Raw genomic sequence first — 7815 nt, forward strand, 5'->3', positions numbered from 1 at the left:
ATTTAAAATAAAAATTCTCCAGGTCACTCTGTCTGCACAAAACAGAATCTGACTAACAGTTCCTGCTGGAAACAGATGGTTGAAAATTGTCATTGAAATATCCCTTTCCAACAGTTACCCCTTCCAACAAAAACCAGGAAGGGTTGAATAATGTATCTATATCAGTATTTTTTTTTAAAAAATGAAGTCGAATATACGTGTCAGATCCAGATTAACAGAGTTGGAAGGGACCTTGTAGTAGATCATCTAGTCCACACACACACCCCAAACAGGAGACCCTATGCCATTTCTGACAGATGGCAGTCCAATCTCTTCTTGAAAGCCTCCAGTGATGAAGCTCCCACAACTTCCGAAGGCAACTTCTGTTCCATTCCAGCGTCCCAGGATAAGGTCGCAGGATCCAATCGGTGACATACTCTGCTGGAGAGAAGTTCCCTGAAGACGGTCTCCAGCACAAGCCCCAAAGTTCGGATGACAAAACCTCTGGTCCCAGTAACCGATCCAGATTGGATCCTGTAGTGTTTTTCAACTTTGGCCAGAGGTGCAGACTTCAACTCCCAGAATTCCCCAGCCCCCGTGTCTTGTGTAAATTAAATCCATTCTGGCAAAGGAATTCTGGGAGTTGAAGTCCATGCATCTTAAAGTGTGCCAGGTTGAGCATTGATCATCTATCAGAATGTCAGACAATAGAGAGGAACCATGCTGATCCAACCAATGTTCATTTTCTTAGCGGTCCAAATATTGCTGGATGGATCACAACTCCAAATTTTCCTCCTATATTGGACCTTATTTTTCTGACCTTGAATTTTGTGCTCTATTGCAATGATGCTTCCTGCCCTGAATGCATATATCTGTACTAATATAATAATAATAATTATTTTTTAAATGAAATAGTGTCTGGGTCCTATTTTTCTAATTCAGCGGCTAATGACTATGGGATTCAGGGGGAAAGAAGGTTAGTTTGGACACTGGGGAACAGACAAGGTTATTTTTAAATGTTTAAAAGCCTTTGCTTGATGAGAAATACGATAAGTAAATCAATCTGAATGGACCTGGTGGGCAGAAGGATTAAACGGGCAATAAAAGGGATACATGATTGACCTCCCATAGAAAAGTGAGCTGATAATGAGATAAGTAAATCTTATAATGATGATCAGGATATAATTATGGGAAAGTTCACACTCCTAAGTGCCCACTTTGAACCTTGGCAGATATAAAATTTCAGGATAGTTTGGCAGCAAATGAACATTTTTCAAGTCCCGCTCTAGCAGCCTCCATCGGTGGAAACGTGTGAACATTTTAAACTTTATCTCTCCTTTATGGCGAGGGACATGGAGTCGTTTCCTGGAGGAAGCTGGGGAGGGATGGAGAGATCCAACACAAAGTGTGCAGTTCTGGGACAGCTGGAGTTGAGAGCAGGGTGGGTTTTTATACCTGTTTGATATCTACAGGGTCATGTAGGGGTCATGGCTGGCTCTATAGGCAAAAGGGGAAATGCAAATCCTAGGTGTTTGTCTGAGCTAATCTTGTCTTGCCTAACTGCTTATCTGGAGTTTCTGTCTGACCCAGTCTTTCCGGATGGATCACCAAATCTGCATTTCTAAAAGCTGACTTCCTCGGTTTCCGCTTGAGGCAGGGAGACTGGCTCAGGTTTCTGCCTCCCTTAAGTTTTTCCTCCATTTCTCCTTCAGGGAAAATATTCTATCCTGCCTTTTTTAATATCCCCCAAAATATTTCATTCTCTAGGTGGGTGGGTGGGTGGGTGCTGACTTCCTACATCTTCCTCATCAAATGTGGAACTCTGGTTCAACACGGTTATTTGGGAGCCGAGGTGGCGCAGTGGTTAGAGTGCAGTACTGCAGGCCACTTCAGCTGACTGCTATCTGCAGTTCGGCGGCTCAAATCTCATATACCGCTTCATAGGGCTTTCAGCCCTCTCTAAGCGGTTTACAGAGTCAGCATATCGCCCCCAACAACAATCCGGGTCCTCATTTTACCCACCTCGGAAGGATGGAAGGCTGAGTCAACCCTGAGCCGGTGAGATTTGAACAGCCGAACTGCAGAACTAGCAGTCAGCTGAAGTAGCCTGCAGTGCTGCATTTAACCACTGCGCCACCTCGGCTCTACACAACAATGTTTTCCTTTCTCATCCCAAATGATGGATTGGGGAAGGGAGGCTCCTTGGCGGATCCACTGACTGGATCCGCCTCTTAAACCCTTAATGAATTGATGGAATAAATAAACCCCAGTGCCACAGCCCTAGCAACGATATTCCCTATTAGCAGATACTTTCAGCCCCTTTCCTAGGCAACGGCCATGTGTAGCACATTTCAGTAATTAAGGCAGGAGTCAACAGGACTTCTGTTGGGGGAGAGAGAGAGACATTGAAGGCTGGGCATCTCTATTCGAGGGGGATTACATCCAGCTGAGCCAGAAGGATGCAAGCTGGCTTTTCATAATTCTGTATCGATGCTCCCTCGCTCCTTTTTTTTCTCTGTCGCCAAATGCAAAAAAAAACCTGAAGGCGCGAGGCGCTAAATTGAGTTTTCATATCACAATCAGTGGATGAGTCTTCATCTCAGAATTGATATTTTTTTTAAGCACTCCTCCCTGCTTTTCTGACAAATTCAGACATTAAGGATTCTCTCTTTGCCGTCAATCCCTGCCTGCTATTTATGCTTATGAATCAGAAGGTCGGCTAAATGTTTTGTTGTTGTTGTTGTTATTATTGGTTTGGTTTGGTTTATTAGATTTATATGCCGCCCTTCTCCCAAGGACTCAGGGCGGCGTACAACATTAAAAGAAACACATAATACAAAAGTTTTAAAAAATTAAATAGAATATCCCAAACACACCCAATTAGATTGACAATAACACTTAAAAAAAAATTGAATTAAAATTAAACAATGATCAATAATTTGTTTTGTTTTTGTTCAGGCCAGGCTGGCTTGCTGGAAAAGCCAACTTTTTAGGGCGCGTCGGAAGGACCGGAGGTCGGGGATTATACGAAGCTCCGGGGCAACTCATTCCAGAGGGAAGGCACTCCCACAGAGAAAGGCTCTCCCCCTGGGGGTCGCTAGCCGACACTGTCTGGCCAACGGCACCCTGAGGAGGCCAACGCTGTGGGATCGCACTGGACGGCGGGAGGCTACCGGTGGCAGTAGGTGGTCTCGCAGGTACCCTGGGCCTAAGCCATGGAGCGCTTTAAAGATCATAATTAGTACCTTGAATCGCACCCGGAAGACAACCGGCAACCAGTGCAGGCCGCCCAAAAGGGGTGTAACATGGGAGCACCTAGGTGCCCTCATGATAACCCGTGCAGCCGCATTCTGGACCAGCTGAAGCCTCCGGGTGCTCTTCAAGGCAGCCCCATGTAGAGAGCGTTACAGTAGTCCAGGCGAGAAGGACGAGGGCGTGACTGTGCACAGAGCATCCCGATCCAGGAAGGGGCCAGTGGTGGGTTTCAAAATTGTTGGGACCTACTCTGTGGGTGTGGCCTTCTTTGTGGGAGTGGCTTGGCACCCATGTGACCGGATGGGAGTGGCTTGCCACCCATGTGACCAGATATGAAGATGCCGCTGACACTTGTCAGAACCACCATAAATTACCTCCCACACAGCACTGGCATGCATAAGAATAGGATGTAAACTTGTTTTTTAAAAGGCATCTTTGGTTTGCGTTAAAACAACTTCAACACACGCAACGTTCTGATTGCACCACAAACGCAGTAGTCATCCTTACCTTTCACAGAGGCACTGAGTTTTATAAATATGTGCATGATAGTGTAGAATAATCCTATCCAAGGACCAGTGGTGGGTTTCAAAACTTTTTGGAACCTCTTCTGTAGGTGTGGCCTGATTTCCGGGTCCACTGGTGGAACCTCTTCTAACCGGTTTGGTAGATTTGACGAACCGGTTCTACCGAATAGGTGCGAACTGGTAGGAACCCACCTCTGGAAGGGGCGCAACTGACGTACCAGGCGAACCTGGATACGTTTCTTCGATGCAGTTGGCTACAGCTTGAGCAAAATTGTCGTCCTGTTGATTGTCACAGGGCAGATGTACAGATTGTGTTGTTTGGCAGCACACACACACACTCACCCCAAATAAAAAAACAAGCTTGTGTTTTTAAGGAAGGCTAATTTTCAAGCTGTAATGAAAGGGAACGCAGCGCGGGAAGAACGGGAGTCATATTTCAGCAAAATGACAGGTACATGATTGAATGAAATAAAAGCACATGTGGCAGCCAACACGAGGTCTGCGGAGATAGAGCAGGATTTCCCCCCCCCTTCCCCATTTTATTTTTTAATAACATGCAAACACGGCCCAGAAAAGGAGCCATCTAAATAGCTGTCAATCAAAACCAAGTTGAAAAGGTACAAACAATGATACCGTAAGTGTAAATGTTCTTTTCAAATCAAATTGCTATTTCCCCCCTCTTTTTTTTCTCCCTCCTTCACAACCGTCTTAGGCAGAATTACACACACACAAATCGTATTGTTAGTCCAGGCTATAATATGCAGGCAGTCCTCAACTTACGACCACAATCGAGCCCAACATTTCCGCTGCTAAGCGAGGCCTTTGTGAAGGCGATTTTGCCTCATTTTACGACCTTTCTCGCCGCCCTTGTTCGGTGAATCCCGCGGGTGCTCAGCTATAGATGCGATTGTTAAGCGAATCTGGCTTCCTTGTGGAATTTGCTCGTCATAAATACGAGTCAGTCAGCGAACGTCTGGATGCTGACTGTGAGGAGGCTGCATTGGTCGTAAGTGTGAAAATGGCCGTCGTAGGTCGTGGCTCCGCCTGTATTCCACGTTCAGGATTCCAGGTTCTGAAATATTTCTTGATTAAAAGACATTTGCAGCCTTTTCGGATGCATTGCCATGCGGGCGTTTATCTTCAGCCCAACTTCATTAAGTCCTAATTTTTATTTTATTTTATTTTAAAATAAAATAAAATATATACCGGTACTTTTCAGAACTGCTCTCTGTTTTGCATTTTGCTGGAGGAGATATCTCCTATGAGCTATGAAATATTAATTGGCACACTAATGCATTAGCCTGGCCCTACCTCTTCAAAGGAAATGGGTTTTTGGGGGGACTCGGCTCTCCAGAGACCAGCTCACAAAGCAAGCAAACCAGTAAGTTCCTTATTTTGTTGATGAAAGAAATGTCCTTCTGGATTCGGCTCCAAGTGGGGGAAAAGACACTGGAGACATGGAGGCTGCTTGGAAAGATGGTTTATTGGTGGACAGGGCCACATGGCTTGAGCCCTGAACAGAAAAGGGGATCACATGCTTCAATGTTGGTGGAGAAGAAGAGAAGGGCTGAGGGAGGGGCTTGCTAGGCTTTTTGTAACCTGTTCAGTCCCACCTCTCTGTTTCCTGTTCCTGTGTAAGAAATGTATTCTGATTGGTTGTCAGACTCCCATGGGGCCATGCAGGGGCAACTGTCTAGGCTGCGTTTTGAATCCAGGTATGGATGAGTTCTCAGATGCCATATGGTCAGTTGAGAAAAGGGCCAATGTTATCATGCTTTAATGCCATCCCCTTGGAGCTGAAGCGGTGAAGTCTTTATTATGTAAAGTGGACTAGCTTGGCCTTCTTAATGGCCCATTGACAAAGTGGAGATGGGCAGGAAGCTACAGGCAGCTATTCTGTCTTTTAAGACATGTTTCTTTCTTTTTCACATCCAGAGAAATATTCTGCCTTTTCAATATTTCCTAGGATATCTCATTTTTCTGGGAGAGGGCTGGGTGATAACTTCATACAGTGTCATCCATAGACTGGCCACGCCATCTTCTCAACTGGTCTTAAGGGTCAGAGACAACCCCTGAAGTCACCTAGCCTCGAAGGGCATTGGGGTTTCTTCCCTCCTTTCTTCTTCTTCTCCTCCTAGCCTTTTCTTTTCTCTCTGTCTCTCTCCCGCTTTGGGGGGGAAAAAGTGAGTTAAGTATCGCGCTTACAAATGAAAAGGTTTTGGGACATGCCTCGAACAGATACTGTCAAATATCAGCTTTAATAGTTAAAGAGACGGTTCAGAGAACAAATAATTCATCAACTGGAATTCGTAATGAAAGGTGCGCTTTCTTATTGGCAGAAGGTTCAAGGGATCCTTCTAAAGCTCGTTCCGCTTTTACGGTTAAAAAGAAAAATAGCAGCGGACTTACTAAGGGGTTGTAGTGGAAGGAGAGGCTTCAGGTGATATCAGAAAAAAAAAAGAGAAAGCTTTTGAAGAGTTATGTCTTGTACTTCCTTGCAAAGAAATGTATTCATTTATTCCCTAAAAGAAATAGGACACGGTGGCTCACTAGCTAAGACGCTGAACTTGTTGATCAAAAAGTTCGGCAGTTTGGCGGTTCGAATCCCTAGCGCCGCGTAACGGAGTGAGCTAGCGTGACTTTTCCCAGCTTCTGCCAAGCTGGCAGTTCGAAAGCACGTAAAAATGCAAGCAGAAAAATAGGAACCACCTTTGGTGGGAAGGGAACAGTGTTCTGTGTGCCTTTGGCGTTGAGTCATGCCAGTCACATGACCACAGAGATGCCTTCGGACAGTGCTGGCTCTTCGGCTTTGAAACGGAGATGAGCACCGCCCCCTAGAGTTCGGGAACGACTAGTATACATACATACGTACATACATACGTGTGTGTATGTGTGTGTGTGTGTGTGTGTTTTATTTGTGCTGATAAATAAATAAAGGGAGACTAGTATAGATCTATTTCAAGCTATTTAGCTCTCATCAGCTAGCCATACCCTTACTGGGATTTGAACCTGGGCTATATTGCACACTAGGCATACTAGGCAGAGATCTTAGCCATTAGGCCACAGGTTCTTATCCGTTATCAGCGAAGCCAGGGTGAAAGGTATCTATTAGATTTTTACAACCCCTGGTAAGCCCCAATTATGGGAGGAAGCTAACTGCTTCCATCATATATATATATATATCGAGCCGAAGGACAGAGAATGGAAGTAGTGATCTTCCTCCCATATTTGGGCATACCGGGGGTTGTACGGTAATTATCTAATAGATACCTTTCACCCTGGCTTCGCTGATAACGGATAAGAGCCTTTGGTCTAATGGCTAAGATGTTTGCCTAGTATGTAATATAGCCCAGGTTCAAATCCCAGTAAGGGTATGGCTAGCTGATGAGAGCTAAATAGCTTGAAATAGATCTATACTAGTCTCCCTTTATTTATTTATCAGCACAAATACAACAAAATGTAACAAAAAGGCAACAGTAAAAATATCGGGTTTCTGCCTGGATGGTCTCTTGTGACGAGCCGAAGGACAGAGAATGGAAGTAGTGATCTTCCTCCCATATTTGGGCATACCGGGGGTTGTAATTATCTAATATATTGTTCATTGTCTGAAAGTTCTCGAGACAGCATGGTTCAGAGCTCAACTGCATCTTCTTTTTCGAAAGAGCTTTTAATGATAAATAGCGTAAATTATTGCAAGGTAATTTTTTTTGTCAGCTGGACCTCACGACAAAGATTGATGGAAGCAATGCCTTTTTAAGTGCAGTGAATTAATGATAGACTCTCCTCCCGTTCCATTGCCAAGTTCAAGTAAAATAAAATAAAATAATGTGGATACTTCCTTTTTCATGATTTAAGAGTTCCTGTGTAGAGAAATTCACGATTGTCACCCAAATCATGTGCATTTTTTTATTTTTTTTTGCAAGCGGCCCATTGAAGTCTATCTAAGAGCTTTACAACTCTAATGGGTGCTCGGAAATAACGCTGGCGAAAACCCATTTGTCAGAAAAGTTTCAAAAAAAGCTTGTCCCCCCCCCCCTTTCCCCTCCTGCAGCATAAA

The sequence above is a fragment of the Thamnophis sirtalis genome, unplaced genomic scaffold, assembly GCF_051295495.1.
Source record: "Thamnophis sirtalis isolate CommonGarterSnake01/CBP01778 unplaced genomic scaffold, rThaSir2_p1.2 scaffold_14, whole genome shotgun sequence".
Taxonomy (NCBI): Eukaryota; Metazoa; Chordata; class Lepidosauria; order Squamata; family Natricidae; genus Thamnophis; species Thamnophis sirtalis.